This window comes from Oncorhynchus gorbuscha, linkage group LG18, assembly GCF_021184085.1.
Source record: "Oncorhynchus gorbuscha isolate QuinsamMale2020 ecotype Even-year linkage group LG18, OgorEven_v1.0, whole genome shotgun sequence".
NCBI classification, from domain to species: Eukaryota; Metazoa; Chordata; class Actinopteri; order Salmoniformes; family Salmonidae; genus Oncorhynchus; species Oncorhynchus gorbuscha.
This window is the reverse complement of record NC_060190.1, coordinates 40,056,535-40,074,219: the sequence shown is the minus strand read 5'-3', so window position 1 is coordinate 40,074,219 and position 17,685 is coordinate 40,056,535. Positions and strand designations below refer to the sequence as shown.

Here is a 17,685-nt window from a genome sequence, read left to right as displayed (position 1 = left end):
CTGAGGAAGTACAGTTCCCGCTCAGCCCAGTCAAAACTGTTCGCTGCTCTGGCTCCCCAATGGTGGAACAAACTCCCTCACGACGCCAGGACAGCGGAATCAATCACCACCTTCCGGAGACACCTGAAACCACCTCTTTAAGGAATACCTAGGATAGGATAAAGTAATCCTTCTCACCCCCCTTAAAATATGTAGATGCACTATTGTAAAGTGGCTGTTCCACTGGATGTCATAAGGTGAATGCACCAATTTGTAAGTCGCTCTGGATAAGAGCGTCTGCTAAATGACTTAAATGTAAATGTAAAAATGTGGATTTCAGTTGTCGAGGCAATGGGATGTGTATGAAACACTAGGAACACCTTCCTAATATTGAATTGCATCCCCTGTTGAAAAATAATTTTTCTCAATGAGACTAATCTGGATAATAAAGGTACAAAAAATAAATAAAAATACACGCATAAAGATGTTGAGCGTGAAAAACCCAGCAACGTTGCAGTTCTTTGAACAGGGTATGGCAGCTACTACCATACCCCATTCAAAGGCACTTAATTATTTTGTCTTGCCCATTCTCCCTCTGAATGGCACACATACACAATCCATGTCTCAAATGTCTCAAGGCTTAAAAATCCTTCTTTAACCTGTCTCCTACCCTTATCTACACTGATGGAGGTGGTTTCAACAAGTGACATCAGTAAGGGATCATAGCTTTCAGCTGGATTCAGCTGGTCAGTCTATGTCAGAGCAGGTGCTCATGATGTTTTGTATACTTTGTGTATAGTGTAGTTCAAAATATATACATGATATGTGTACATGAATTAACACATCAATACCACAAATGTCACATGATACATCAATATTACGATTTGTGGCCTCTGCCTTAGTGTAGATCTGTCTGTAAGCATATGGCTTTGTGTGTGTGTGTGTGTGTGTGTGTGTGTGTGTGTGTGTGTGTGTGTGTGTGTGTGTGTGTGTGTGTGTGTGTGTGTGTGTGTGTGTGTGTGTGTGTGTGTGTGTGTGTGTGTGTGTGTGTGTGTGTGTGTGTGTGTGTGTGTGTGTGTGTGTGTGCATTTGTGCATGTGTGTGTGAATTTGTGTGTGTCTAGCATTTGTGCGAGTGTGTGTCTATTGCAATCAAATACTTGGCTCAGTGGCTCGTGAGCTCAGCTGGCTCTCTGCTTGGCCATTCAGAGCATAACCCCATGAACAAATCAGTCTGGAAATTATTTGGACAGAAATCCTTCAGCAAATGATTACAGATTTGCAATTGAATGACTTCTAAGGTCTCTCCCTAGGCCTACGTATAGGTTCCCTACGAATCAGAGCCTAGATTTTGTTTTATTACTACAGAGGATGGGAATCTTATCCAAACCCATCCCGGTCCCCTGACACAGTCCTACAAGCTCTCACAGTCTCACAGCAGAATTAGACATTCATCCATGTTTCTCAGTGTTTAAGGTTAAGTTTAGGCATTAACTCCAAATGGTTAAGGTTAGAGTTAAGTTCAGGCATTATCTCCAAATTCTCAAGGTTAGGCATTCATTCCAATTGGTTAAGTTAGGGATAGGCATCCCGTCAACAGGACAGTTGTAAATCACGGTCACGATTTTAGAGAAACAACTAATTTCGGTACATATAAGTGTCTTATATCGGCTGAAAGCTTAAATTCTTGTTAATATAACTGCACTGTCCAACTTACAGTAGCTATTACTGAGGAAAATGCCATGCTATTGTTTGAGGAGAGCTCCTAACAACAAAACACTTTTTTCATCGAGATATGTCTGATAAATTCAACACTGAAGGTGAAAGGTGTACTTCCATTCTGAAATCTTGCTCTGATTTATCATCCAATGGGTCCCAGAGATGAAGTGAAGTGCCGAAGATGAAGTGTCGTTTTGTTAGATAAAATCATTTTTCATATCCTAAAAAGTTCCGTATAGCATGCACAATCGATTTTGTATTTCCAGTCATTCAATTTGCCAAGAAAGGAATCTGTGAAAATCTACCCCTAAATGTTGTTTCAACCAGTCAAATGACGTTTGTATGTATTCCTCAGAGATCCTAGAATGTAACCAGACTTCACTATATCATTAGGGGTGTAGTATATCCTATAGGACACCAAATGTGGTCAAAGAGCGACGCATTCATGGCACGCCGATGACGCGGGCAGTCTTCACTTGATCAACTCTAACTTTGTCAAATAAGCACCAATCAGGGTAAAACAAAGCTAGCTAGATAGCCAATGAGATGGGCTTCACTGGAGTATCCGGAAACCCTGTATCTGTCGCAAAATGTAGCTGCTAACGTTGTGCAACAGCATGCCTTTTCCTTTTGAACAAAAATTATAAGAATATTCAGTTATGAAGTTTTGAAATCTGGTTGTTTTGCAAATTTTTTCTTATAATATGGCTACTAATACTGGAAAAGCTAAATCAAAGTCCAAGTATACAGATTTGACGACATTCCTGCAGAAAAATGTAACATGAATGCAAATGTCTCCACGATCTTCCCAAATATACCTGGGTGACTTCACACTAGATGTCATGTGGTTTGCTCATACTTCACGTTATCTGTCTGAAACATTTTTTTAAAGGGGGCTATCCCTAAGAAAGGTAAAGATTTGGGATAGGCAACAAAAATAAATACAAATAAAACATTATATTGCTGGATGCGAACTTGCAACCTTTGGAATCAGAGGAAGATGCTTAGATTTTACCAACCTACTTGAAGGTAACAGGGCTCACTGTTGTCCCTAGTGGCCGGTTTCGGTTTTGGTGTTCTTCCATAGGGTTTCTGGAGAGAGAAAAAGACAGAGGAAAGAGAGAGAAATTGTGTGTGTGTGTGTGTGTGTGTGTGTGTGTGTGTGTGTGTGTGTGTGTGTGTGTGTGTGTGTGTGTGTGTGTGTGTGTGTGTGTGTGTGTGTGTGTGTGTGTGTGTGTGTGTGTGTGTGTGTGTGTGTGTGTGTGTGTGTGTGTGTGTGTGTGTGTGTGTGTGTGTGTGTGTCAGCACCGGCTAAGTAATAGTAGTGGACCCAATCCTCCCTGGCAAAGAGCAGAGGCTGGTATAGATTGATATTGGCCCGACTGTGAGAATCCTCCATTAGTACATTCTGGACAGAGTTTGCCACTGAGCTGTTGATCTGACTGAGACCTGCTTGCGATTAAAATAGCAAAACAGATCCAAATGAAAGGGTCAGATGTAACATTACCTTGCACAGTACTAAACAGTATTAAATGCAATTGATTGATTGCTTTTATTTGCCAGGTAAAAAAAACTAAATCTATACCGCAGTACATACATTTTAAGTCACTTGTTACACCTACGACCAGCCCAGATGTCTGCTCTATGGTCAAGTCGTGTTGTATATTCATGGTCTACGATATTGCAAAGGATCAGACATCTGAGCTGACCAGTGTTTTGATCTTCCAAACAAGGCCTTTCCCAGAGTTCCATTTGTTCATTCCCCCCTCATTTGCCTCCAATGCAAAATGTGAAAAACTCTGTTCCAATCTGCATTTCAATGTCCCAATTTGTTCAAGAGGGAGTTGCAGCTTTCTAAGTGAGCCGGATAAAAGCGTCTGCCAAATGGCTAAATATTTAAAATGATCTGTAGCTCCAGAGCTGATAAAAAGGACTTTGAAAATCAACTGCCTTCGCCAAAAGCCTCATTAGTTGGACGACAACAAAATGTCTCCCCACCGAGGCGGGGCGGGAGGAAAACCCAGGTATCTGCGACTAGGCAATTAAAAACAAGTTATACAGCCTTTTTCTCAAACTGCAATGCTCCATATTTAGGATAAAAAAAGCCTCTTATGCGCTAATGCTAATATGCTAATATCTTATGTTATCATATGATTACGTGTTTATGAAGGAATGGTGGAATGAGTCAGTGGTGTGTTTGTTGATCCTATCCATTGCCACTTGTGTTTGCATGGAGTCGATGGGAAAATATGGAGATCCCAGTGCATCTTTCATGCGCCCTTCCTTCAGCGATTGGCGCTCTACGCTAGCTTTGCAAACATCTTAATTGCGTTAAATGGAGGGGAAAAAAGGGACAGATTAAACGTCATTAATGAGGGTTGTGTGGGGAGGCTGCTATTCCCCGGATGGTGCTTTTGTTCACTTTGGCAAAGCGGGGGAGAAAGAGCGGCTTCACCTTGAAGCTGAAAGCACACCATGAAACAGGGTCATTGTGCCTCCCTCTACCAAAAACAGGAGCACACTTTTCTCCCTCTCTCTCGCTCTCTTGCACAGAATCACACGCACCATCTCCCTCCTCTGTGCCTCTGTCTCTTACTGCCACTACCCATCCCTCTCTCCGGCTCAGTCTGCCCCTTGTCTCCCTTTCTTTCACTCTTTAAATTTCTCCCCCTCTTGTTTTTCCAAATCTCTTTCTCTCTCCTCTTCCCCCAGTCACTCTGTCTGAAAGGCAGATAAGCTCACTGGGGGAGACTTTAGAGGACTCTCCATCTGTGTATAAATAGTTTAGGATGAATTATTGAGGGACCTGGGGTTGCTAATAATCCCGCAGGACCCATCTGACAATGACACGGAAGATGGAGGGAAAACAATTACGCAGGGTTTCTCCTTCGCAGGAATTGGATTGGAAGGGGGGGGGCTCTGGGCATAGAACAGAAGCCCCTCGCGGGCCCAACGTCTTGGCTAATAAAGCCAATTAACTCTCTGGAATCAATCGGCCCAAGAGGAACGTCCTTTTCTTCCCTTCCCTGGGACGCAACAGGAACTGTAATGATTCATGTTTCCCCCCTTGTTTGTAATGTCCCCTCATCTCGTCTCCCCTGTGGAGGACGGGATAGGACAGGACACCGCGTCTCTCAGCCGCCATCCCTCCGCCGAGGCGGGATAATAGGACAGGAAAGGGGGAATGAGAGGAGAGGAATATTAATGATGGTGTTTAGGGCTGAAAGTGTTGTAATGGGAGGGGAGACTAAACCCCGTGTCTCAGTGTCAGACCCTTGCTCCTGTTTTTGTCAACCACCCCAAGGTGATTTTGACACGACAATTGACTCTTTTTTGGGGGGGGGGGGGGGTTGGTTTTCTCCTCTTTTGTGAAAGGCCTTTGAGATAGAAAGGATTACACTACAACATTAGGTTGAAGTGTTACTGAAATATTTGTTTGCACCAAATCTGTTACCTAGGGAGCAACAACCCACAACTGTTGTAAACAAGGGACCAATCAAAGGGACCAGGTTAAATCTTCATTATTAATAGTAATAAGAGAATTTACAGAACATAATGACAGTGTGGAATCGGTCTGAGTGGTATACTGTAAATGCAAACTGCTGTTTAGTATTGTTGAAGGATAATACAAATAAAGTGTGTGTGTGCCTTTACAAGTGTGAATGTAGCAGGGAATTCTCAACTGCGTGCGGGCCTGCGTGTGTGCTCAAACGTGTGCACGCAAGCGTGTGGGTGTACGGTCCCCATCTCTCTGGGGAGCGCGAAGAGAGGTGGACGACGACAACAACACTGTCCTAATGATGCATTTTCTACTCCATTGATTCAGTGGCTCTGCTCTCCAGTAAATCCTTCACATGCAACACATTAAAGCCGGCCCTTTTTCCTCATCTGCCAATCGATTAGCGAGAGTTCAGGCTGCCTCCCAAATGGCACCCTGTTCCCTGTAGAGGGTCCTACTTTTGACCAGGTCTCATAGGGCTCTGGTCAAAAGCAGTGCACTGTATAGGGAATAGGGTGAGATTTGAGACACAGGCTTACAGTGGAAAGTGGTGCATTCGCTGACTTCCACAATGCACACACAGTGTCGTGATGTTTTAATGATCCTTTTTGTTATACTTTATACCTTTAAAGCTTTTGTCCCAACCAAGATCCATTTGGGATTGAAAGGTTGTCACTATTACTATAAAGAAAATGTAAGAGACTATGTTGTTTTTTTTAGGTTTGCTTTAGTTTTTTTCGCCAAGCACCTGTAAGTGTATTGTGATGGATTTGTGCTCATAATGACAAAATACTACCGTATATTTAGTATAAATATTATAGTATTCACTGCAGTGTTTTTGCAGACTTTACTTGCAGACTAAAGTTCACAAAAACACTACATAAAATAATGTAGTATTTACTGTAGTATTTACAGTCAACTCTAGTATAAATAATGTAGTAAAAGAAAACTGTAGTATGTACTATATTAATTAGTTTAGTGTTTTTGCAGACTGTATTATACTGTAGTATTTACTGTAGTGTTTTTTATGCAGACTGTAGTATTTACAGTAGTGTTTATGCAGACTGTAGTATTTAATGTTTTTGCTGACTCTAGTATGCTGTAGTATTTACAATAGTGTTTATGCAGACTGTAGTGTACTGTAGTATTTACTGTAGTGTTTTTGCTGACTCTAGTATGCTGTAGTATTTACAGTAGTGTTTATGCAGACTGTAGTGTACTGTAGTATTTACTATAGTGTTTTCATTGTATTATCTTTGACATAGAAGTGGAGGCCTTTTCTTTCAGGAATTTACTGGAGAAATACTAAAAGAGCACATTTCCCATAACCTGTAGGTAGGTAGGACTGGGGTCTGAATTTCCCATAACCTGTAGGTAGGTAGGACTGGGGTCTGACATCTGCTAATATGTGTATGTGACCCATAACATTTGATTTGATTTAGGGAACACAATATATGTTCTATACTTGGCATGTATTTTTATCACAAATTGTGATATGGGGAGGGGAATGGGCAGGGAGTATGCAAATTGAATAGTATTGCAGTATTTACTATAGTTTAAAAACTGTAGTGTTTTTGAGGACATTACTGTAGTATTTACTACAGTGCTTTTTTGCAGATAATACTGTAGTATTCACTATAGTGTTCTACAACATTCTATAGTAAGTACTACACATGATCGAGGGATACTACAGTGTGTAGAATAGTACAGTATACTACAGTTTACTATATAATTCCAAGTACTGTAGTATTCTTTCATGTGGGTGGGAATGTTACTGTCTAATTCTTCAGCGACTCAAATACATGTCAAGTAGTTAGAGATTGCACAGGTGTGTGTTTACATTCTCTCTTTCTCGTTCTCTTTCTCTCTGTCTCTACCTTGTGTTAGCACTGTGGGATTGGTATGGTAAAGGAGGTCTGGGGTAATACACGCCATTATGAATGCATACCGTCCCTTTTATGTATGTTGGCACTCAGTTCTATTTCACTCGGCTAGAATAATATCACACTCAAGACGAGAATTCATTAGTCCATGAAACAGCTCCTGAATTTTTAAGGCCTATTTTACGGAACAAAAAAGCCCTGACGTGGTCTCTGCACAGTAATTGAAGATTTTCTTTTTGCGTACTATTCTCCCAACTCATATTGCGGTCTTGAAAGTGCCTTCTTATTTAATCAAGGGTTTACTGCATTCAATTACATATTTTTAAATGATATGGGGGTAGAACCTGCATGGAAATGTTTCCGGAGACCTTGACTCTGTGTCCCCATACTCTAAGATAGCCCCCTTTCCTCATCTCATTCCCTCCATGAGCACAGATCTGAACGCACATGACGGGTGAATGTGATATGGTGGAAACCTATCCAGTCCATTCACCTGCCAGTGGTCTTGAAGGAAAGGTGGTAAGGACTTTTAGAAGAATATATGGACACAGCCAAGGGCTTCCTCATTAACGTTACAGGAATAGTTCCCTCCAAAGTCTGTCAGACATGGTTTGATTAGGTTGGTTTGTTACCCTTCCAACAAGTGACTGTGCTGCTATTGCATACAGAATAGTTTATGGTGCATTAGTGTGTCATTAAGTCTCATGCCAGAGTTACACAGGAGTTAGAAACGGGGATGTAACGATCCACCAATGTGCATCGGTCCCTGTTCCAATGTTAAAGATACTAGTGCATCGATCCAAATTAAGCATGCATCGGTCAGATAAAAATTTAAAAAAGATTCAATCTTGTTTTATTACGAAAATACCTCTTACCTGTTTTGAATGAATTGATGCGTCCTCTCCTTCAGTTCAGTAGCCTATTGAACTTTTATGCATGTAACTGCATATGACTGTCAGATATTAACAGGGCGCACGTGGTTGGCCTATGTGGTTCTAATAGGCTATTCGTCCATCTGCACGGAACCTTCAGCATTCAGATGCTTGTAAAATGGCTTTCGCAATGTCAAACCATAGCCTTTATTAGTTGAGTGACAACCCATGTAATGTATCTAAATGCTTATCAAATCGTTCATGAAAGGAGAGACGCACATCCCTAGTTGTAAAGGGTTCATAGCACCTTGTTATAACAAATGTGGCTGGAATTCCTCTTTAGTAAAGCTCACAGAGCGCTGAGACCTTGCAAAGTAATCTAGTCACGTTTTTCATCTCTTAAAATCAATCTCTAAACTGAAGTGAAAACATATTTTGTTTATGGAGTAAAGGCTGTACTTGGTCCTACCTTTCAGGTCCAGATAAGTGCTAACAAAACAGAGGTGAGAGATCTGGAGATTTTCATTGACTGACTGAATAACATTTTAAAGGTGAGGATTTTCTTTCAGAGTTGCTAATGTGCAAGGCTATAGAGCCCTTTCATGCAATGGACTCTTTGAAGACTATAGCTGAAATGTTCTGACATATTTTGGGGAATAAAATAACACTTTTTAGTAGAGGGAGCAATGAATGATAATAGCCAGTAGCAGTGCGTGGGTAAAATGATCGGTAAAGCCAAGACAGAACAAAAAAATCCATATTACAACCTACACTCGGAGACAGAAGTTTACATACATCTTAGCCAAATACATTTAAACTCAGTTTTTCCACAATTCCTGACATTTAATCCTAGTAAAAATGCCTTGTCTTAGGTCAGTTAGGATCACCACTTTATTTTAAGAATGTGAAATGTCAGAATAATAGTAGAGAGAATAATTTATTTCAGCTTTTATTTCTTTCATCACATTCCCAATGGGTCAGAAGTTTACATACACTCAATTATTATTTGGTAGCATTGCCTTTAAATTGTTTAACTTGAGTCAAACATTTTGGGTAGCCTTCCACAAGCTTCCCACAATAAGTTGGGTGAATTTTGGCCCATTCCTCCTGACAGAGCTGGTGTAACTGAGTCAGGTTTGTAGGCCTCCTTGCTCACACACACGTTTTCAGTTCTGCCCAGAAATGTTCTATGGGATTGAGGTCAGGGATTTGTGATGGCCACTCCAATAACTTGACTTTGTTGTCCTTAAGCCATTTCGCCACAACTTTGGAAGTATGCTTGGGGGTCATTGTCCATTTGGAAGACCCATTTGCGACCAAGATAAAACTTCCCGACTGATGTCTTGAGATGTTGCTTCCATATATCCACATGATTTTCCTACCTTATGTTGCCATCTATTTTGTGAAGTGCACCAGTCCCTCCTGCAGCAAAGCACCCCCACAACATGATGCTGCCACCCCCGTGCTTCACGGTTGGGATGGTGTTCTTCAGCTTGCAAGCCTCCGTCTTTTTCCTCCAAACATAACAAAGGTCATTATAGCCAAACAGTTCTATTTTTGTTTCATCAGACCAAAGGACATTTCTCCAAAAAGTACGATCTTTGTCCCCATGTGCAGTTGCAAACCATAGTCTGCCTTTTTTATGGTAGTTTTGGAGCAGTGGCTTCTTCCTTGCTGAGCGGCCTTTCAGGTTATGTCGATATAGGACTCGTTTTACTGTGGATATAGGTACTTTTGTACCTGTTTCCTCCAGCATCTTCACAAGGTCCATTGCTGTTGACTGATTTGCACTTTTCACACCAAAGTACGTTCATCTCTAGGAGACAGAACGGGTGTCCTTCCTGAGCGGTATGGCGGCTGCGTGGTCCCATGGTGTTTATACTTGCATACTATTGTTTGTACAGATGAACGTGGTACGTTCAGGCATTTGGAAATTGCTCCCAAGGATGAACCAGTCTTGCGGAGGTCTCCAATTGTTGTTCTGAGGTCTTGGCTGATTTCTTTTGATTTTCCCATGATGTCAAGCAAAGAGTTTGAAGGTAGGGCTTGAAATACATCCACAGGTACACCTCCAATTGATTCAAATGATGTCAATTAGCCTATCAGAAGCTTCTAAAGCCATGACATCATTTTCTGGAATTTTCCAAGCTGTTTGAAGGCACAGTCAACTTACTGTATGTAAACTTCTGAACCACTGGAATTGTGATACAGTGAATTACAAGTGAAATAATCTGTCTGTAAACAATTGCAAGAAAAATAGATGTCCTAACCGACTTGCCAAATGTATAGTCTCTTAACAAGAAATTTGTGGTGTGGTTGAAAAACAAGTTTTAATGACTCCAACCTAAATGTATGTAAACTTCCAACTTCAACTGTATGTGTTGTGATAATTGTGTTGTTTGCTCTATAACCTGTTAGTTCATGTTCCTTGACACCGTGATATATAGACCTAAGGCCGAGACAATAAGAAGACACAGTGGCAGAATAAATTGAACCACACCTTTGTTTCATCACAAAACAGGAGAGCAACCTCTGTCCGGCGAAGTCCACAAAACATGGTGCATGGAACAAACAGTAACGTGACCTACAGCATGATCAACCAAGTTCATGTTTCTGACATTTTCCGACTACTAAACAAATATTTATTTAGAACCACTGAGAGTTTCCGCAAGTTGCAAAGAAAACTGGAGCTGCCTCCTATCATGACACAAGGCGAGACCCACATGCAGACACAGGAGGCAGATGGTTGGAGTCTTACCCTATTGGAATAATATATATTGTAAGGCAAGAGAATAGTTGTGGACAGGCAAAATGGTCAAAACCAGTTCAGAATCCAAAAGGTACTGAAGGGCAGGCAGAATCAAGGTCAGGGCAGGCAGGATGATCAGGCAGGCGGGAAAGTAGTCCAGAGTCAGGCAGGGGTCAAAACCAGGAAGACTGGCAAAAAGAGAACAGCAAAAAGAGAACAGCAAAAGGAAAACAGCAAAAGGAAAACAGCAAAAGGAAAACAGCAAAAGGAAAACAGCAAAAGGAAAACAGCAAAAGGAAAACAGCAAAAGGAGAACAGCAAAAGGAGAACAGCAAAAGGAGAACAGCAAAAGGAGAACAGCAAAAGGAAAACAGCAAAAGGAAAACAGCAAAAGGAAAACAGCAAAAGGAAAACAGCAAAAGGAGAACAGCAAAAGGAGAACAGCAAAAGGAGAACAGCAAAAGGAGAACAGCAAAAGGAGAACAGCAAAAGGAGAACAGCAAAAGGAAAACAGCAAAAGGAAAACAGCAAAAGGAAAACAGCAAAAGGAAAACAGCAAAAGGAAAACAGCAAAAGGAGAACAGCAAAAGGAGAACAGCAAAAGGAAAACAGCAAAAGGAAAACAGCAAAAGGAAAACAGCAAAAGGAAAACAGCAAAAGGAAAACAGCAAAAGGAAAACAGCAAAAGGAAAACAGCAAAAGGAAAACAGGAAAAACACGCTGGTAAACTTGACTAACATACCAGACGAACTGGCACAGAGAGACAGGAAACACAGGGATAAATACACTGGGGAAAATAAGCGACACCTGGAGGGGGTGGAGACATTCACAGGAACAGGTGAAACAGATCAGGGCGTGACACCTCCACTATTCTAGCACCATTTCAACTTCAACATTTCAACATAATAAATTTGCCTATGCTTTCTCTAATAGAGTTACAACTAAAAAATACCAAAAATAATTTAGTCCAATCAATGTAAGATAAATATAATGTAGCTGTCAATGGTTCTGATGTTTGTGTGTATGTGTGTGCGTGCGTGCGTTCGTGCAAGTAGAAAAAACATGTTGACTCAACCTACTTGTAGAGAAATGCCAATGCCATTCTCCTCTCTTTCATGTTGACGAAACAGTCTATCACTCTGTCATACAGTACACGCTTTTAGTTTTTTGTTGTCCTCAGCTACCTGGCTCAAACGCTTGCTCGCAACCTAACTTCCTTTCTTGGGTAACGTTAGTTAGTTAAAATTATCCTTCTTACATCTAGCTACATATTTAACTTCCATCCTCTCAGGCCAGGGGCACAACAAGGTATGAATTAATGGTTGATCAGAATTGCGGTTATAGTCATTTGCCAGTACTGAGAATTCAGTAAAACCACAAGTCCAAATCCCTATCTCCATCCATGGTTAATTTAGGAAAGGGACAATTTTAGCTAGCCACCGGAGTACAACAACACAACAATATGCAACAATTCAAGTTGTTTCTGTCAAAGACATATTTCTCTTGAGGAGATGTGATAAATGTGAAGCCAAATTCAAACTGGCTTCTTGACACTTTATTTATTGGTGCGCCAGGACCATTCACAGTTCAGCTCACTCAGTTTAGCTCAACACAAAGGCTATTATTTTATACTTTTTTATCACGGGAGGCCAAATGCTCACTGGCTTCCCTTGCATTCAAGGCTACGGGCAGCAACAATGTCATACTCTTTTTGACCAGACAGTATCAGATAGATGGCCTACACATACAGAGACAGAGGGGCGCTGTTTGCTCGCTTGGATGCTTTCTCTGGTAAGATACATTCAGCCTCTTGCGAATTGACGGAATATGACAAAAACACAGAGAGATGAAAGATAAAGGATTTATATGTTTTTTCCCTTTTCCTTGGTAAATTTATTTGGGAAGACTGGCTTCTCTTGGCATCCATGATTACAATGCAATGATAATACCAAGTCCCATGATCTCACATTTGTTAAGTCATAATTGGACTTCATGAGAGGCACGGGCTTAATTGATGCCAGCAAATCTTCAGTTAGACATCTTGCAATTGGAATCTCTTGTAACAGAAGATAAGAGAGTTTGGCCACTTGGCTGTCACCGACAGCTTCTTCTCAAATCACTGGTAAGATTCATTTAGGCAAGTCAGTTAAGAACAAATTCTTATTTACAATGACGGGCTAGGAAGAGTGGATTAACTGCCTTGTTCAGGGGTTGTTCAACCGAATTTGACCTTGTAAGGACGGGGATTCGATCTAGCAACCTTGCGGTTACTGGCCCAACGCTCTAACCACTAGAAGAAAGTAGTGGTGTCTTTCCAACCTATCTTTCCTACTTTTTAGACATTGTCTCTCTCCTTTCTCTCTCTCTCTCTCTCTCTCTCTCTCTCTCTCTCTCTCTCTCTCTCTCTCTCTCTCTCTCTCTCTCTCTCTCTCTCTCTCTCTCTCTCTCTCTCTCTCTCTCTCTCTCTCTCTCTCTCTCTCTCTCTCTCTCTCTCTCTCTCCCTCTATCTCTCTCTCTTTTACTCCCTTCTGTCTTTCCCTCTTTCTTTCTCTCTCGGTGGGTGTGTGTCCCTTTAGGTCGGTGGATGTGTGTCACTTTAGGGTGTCTGCAGTGGTTGAGATAAGAGGCGAGTGTAGGACACAGGGGGATGGTGTTCACAGCAAGGTGATCTTATCTTCGCTCTCTACCTCTACCTCTCTACCCTCTTCTCTCTACCTTTCTCTCACTAATTCTTCTCTCTACCTTTCTCTCTCTACCTCCCTTTACTCTTCTATCTTGCCCCCCCTCTCTATCTCTACTTCCTCTCTCTCTCTCTCTCTCTCTCTCTCTCTCTCTCTCTCTCTCTCTCTCTCTCTCTCTCTCTCTCTCTCTCTCTCTCTCTCTCTCTCTCTCTCTCTCTCGCTTAACCTCTTTCTCTGCACCGCTTTCTTCTCCCTTCTCCACCCCTGCTTTCTACTGTTCATTTGCTCTTTCCCTTATCTTCCCCTCTCTCTCTCTCTCTCTCTCTCTCTCCATTTCTCTCTCATTCGCTGCCTCTTTTCTTCTTCTTTCTCTTCTCTGCACTGTTGTTGATTTGAATTTGTAGCATTGTGAAACAATGCAAGACAACAAAAGATGAATGTCTATCCACTGCTCCTACCAGTGTGTGTTTTAGCCAGATACTAGCTAGAGCCAGACACAGCAAGATCCGAGCTGAGCCTGACTATGACTGGGGTGTTTGTTGAGTGTTGCCTACTCAAACGTGTGTGTGTGTGTGTGTGTGTGTGTGTGTGTGTGTGTGTGTGTGTGTGTGTGTGTGTGTGTGTGTGTGTGTGTGTGTGTGTGTGTGTGTGTGTGTGTGTGTGTGTGTGTGTGTGTGTGTGTGTGTGTGTGTGTGTGTGTGTGTGTGTGTGTGTGTGTGTGTGTGTGTGTGTGTGTGTGTGTGTGTGTGTGTGTGTGTGTGTGTGAGATAGTAAATCAACGATAGTAAATCAAGGAAACTTTGACAAATGCGGCCATTTCGGCAGTCCCTATAAGGAAAAAATCTATTTTAGGCTTAGGGTTTAAGGATAGGATTAGGGTTAGGGTTACAATTGGGGTTAGGCTTTCAGGATAGGATTAGAGTTAGGAGTTAGGTTTGGTTTTAGGGTTAGTGATTTGGGGTTAAGGTTGGGGTTAGGGTTATGTTGAGGTTTATGTTTAGGGTGAGGGAAAATAGGATTTTGAATAGGAATCCATTTTCTGGTCCCAGCTTGGATAGTAAAACCAACGGGTGTGTGTGTTGTGTACCCCTGTATGAGCGATGTGTGTGAAGCCCAGGCTTGCACACACACACACACACACACACACACACACACACACACACACACACACACACACACACACACACACACACACACACACACACACACACACACACACACACACACACACACACACACACACACACACACACACACACACACACACATACACATACACGCGTGTTCCTCCTTTGGGAGAGGCAGCTGGCATGTAGCGTAACATGACAGGGAGGAGGTAGGTAGGAGGTAGCAGGCTGTCAGCAGTGAGCTCCCACTCGGGCTAATGAGCATGGCATTAATTAAAAACAGCAACAGGCGGAGTGAGCTCTCCAGCGGCCCGCCATCAGACCAGCCCAGGGTTAAAGACACAGAGCCAAGCACACACAGCGACTGAGACCAGCTCCCCAGGCACACTAGTTAGCCCGTCTCTTCATACATGCTGCAGCTCGTCTGGCCCCCACTCTCTCTGCCCATAACATGTCAATATGTAAATAGCCAGGTACCACAGATGTTAATGACATAACTTTACATTAAAAAAGGATGTTGACAAGTTGAATGTGAACAAAAGAATGAGAGCGTGAGGCATAGAGCTAGAATGATACGAGATCTACTCTTCAGGCATCCTTGTTTAGTTCGGTTGTTGACTTCTGCCCGCTGTATTAAACCAGCGTCTTTTTGATTGCAAAATGCTACTCACAGCTCGCAGACGGCTTTTAGTTTGTTCATTATATTTTAAAACTGTGTATATGTACAGTCTCTAGGACAGTGTGAACTGTCTTTATGACAGTCCTGTGAGGGGAGTCAACCTGGTGTTTTTACAGTGCCCGAAAACATGCTGGGGTTTGAATTCGTAATAAACAGACACAAACTGTAAACTTGACAGAAATAAAAGATTGGAGAACTTACATCTTTGAGTCTTTGAGTCTTTGAAAGAAAAGTCCAAGTCTAAATAGAAAAACAAAAAAAGACAACAAAAAATGTCACACCAATCAACTACTTATGCCTTGATGGCGAACTGCCTAATAAGCATCACCAGTACATTGTGTAAACATATTTTTGTTCATACATTGACATATTTTTGTTCATACATTGGCATATTTTTGTTCATACATTGACATATTTTTGTTCATACATTGACATATTTTTGTTCATACATTGACATATTTTTGTTCATACATTGACATATTTTTGTTCATACATTGACATATTTTTGTTCATACATTGACATATTTTTGTTCATACATTGACATATTTTTGTTCATACATTGGCATATTTTTGTTCATACATTGACATATTTTTGTTCATACATTGGCATATTTTTGTTCATTCATTGACATATTTTTGTTCATACATTGACATATTTTTGTTCATACATTGGCATATTTTTGTTCATTCATTGACATATTTTTGTTCATACATTGACATATTTTTGTTCATACATTGACATATTTTTGTTTCATACATATTTTTGACATATTTTTGTTCATACATTGGCATATTTTTGTTCATACATTGACATATTTTTGTTCATACATTGACATATTTTTGTTCATACATTGACATATTTTTGTTCATACATTGACATATTTTTGTTCATACATTGACATATTTTTGTTCATACATTGGCATATTTTTGTTCATACATTGGCATATTTTTGTTCATACATTGACATATTTTTGTTCATACATTGGCATATTTTTGTTCATACATTGACATATTTTTGTTCATACATTGACATATTTTTGTTCATACATTGACATATTTTTGTTCATACATTGACATATTTTTGTTCATACATTGACATATTTTTGTTCATACATTGACATATTTTTGTTCATACATTGGCATATTTTTGTTCATACATTGGCATATTTTTGTTCATACATTGACATATTTTTGTTCATACATTGGCATATTTTTGTTCATACATTGACATATTTTTGTTCATACATTGACATATTTTTGTTCATACATTGACATATTTTTGTTCATACATTGACATATTTTTGTTCATACATTGACATATTTTTGTTCATACATTGGCATATTTTTGTTCATACATTGACATATTGTCATCCTTTCATTTCATTTTCACTTCATGCTTTCATGGTAACGACACATGTTACAAATTGACTGTGGGGAGAATGTGATGTTGAAGCGTAAACAGGCCCTACAGACGATTATCTATTGGGGTCCTGGAATGTTGGCATAACGTCTTCAAATGTCCTCTGAACACGGTTCCAGGGTTTCTGTGCTACGTGTTCCTGTTCATGGAGGGTCTCCATAATAACATTCACAGTCAAAAGTTGGACACTTCTAAATAAGATTCTCCTTAGCTAACACTATGTCAGTCTTATGACAGCGCTACATAGGCTTCCTGTCAAGGGGGCCTGTGAGTGACATGTTCCTGTGGTTTCTCTTAGTTTGCCTGAGTCTCCGGCATCTCCCTGGCAGCCCCCTCATGTCAGCCCAGGTGCTAGGGAAACAGGGGATTGTGGGAACATATGGAGCAGAAAGAAAGACTGTCAGGGAAATGTCTGCCTTGTCACAGCAAAGTGAGGACCCGACGCACACTGATGGTCGACTGGATAACTGCAGACTTGCAGGGAGAGAGAGAGAGAGAGAGAGAGAGAGAGAGAGAGAGAGAGAGAGAGAGAGAGAGAGAGAGCGAGAGAGAGAGAGAGAGAGGAGAGCCACATACGATTTGACATGTTTTGGAAGAAAGTAGCTAGTATAGCTAGATTAGCTTGCACACGTTTATTAATCTCTGCCACACGAGAAGTGATAACATGGAAAGGGAAAGTGTATAGTAAAGTGTTTAGCATACATACACTGAGTATACAAAACAGCATGAACACCTGCCCTTTCCATGACATACACTTATCTGGTGAAAGCTGTGATCCCTTATTGATGTCACTTGTTAAATCCACTTCAATCGGTGTAGATGAAGGGGAGGAGATAACTTAAAGCTTTTTAAGCCTTGAGACAATTGAGACATGGATTGGGTGTGTGTGTGTACCATTCAGAGGGAGAATGGGCAAGACAAAAGATTTCAGTGCCTTTGAACGGGGTATGGTAGTAGGTGCCAGGCACACTGGTTTGTGTCAAGAACTGCAACGCTGGTGTTTTTTTCACGCTCAACAGTTTCCCGTGTGTATCAAGAATGGTCCACCGCCAGCCAACTTGACACAACTCTGGGAG

At 41.0% G+C, this 17,685-nt stretch overlaps 1 protein-coding gene across 11 annotated transcripts in view; it reads left to right on the top strand.

The window, feature by feature from the left end:
- LOC124004301 (CUGBP Elav-like family member 4) overlaps positions 1-17,685 on the top strand; it is a 119,034-nt gene that overhangs the window by 23,740 nt on the left and 77,609 nt on the right. The gene's annotated exons all lie outside the window — the stretch shown is intronic.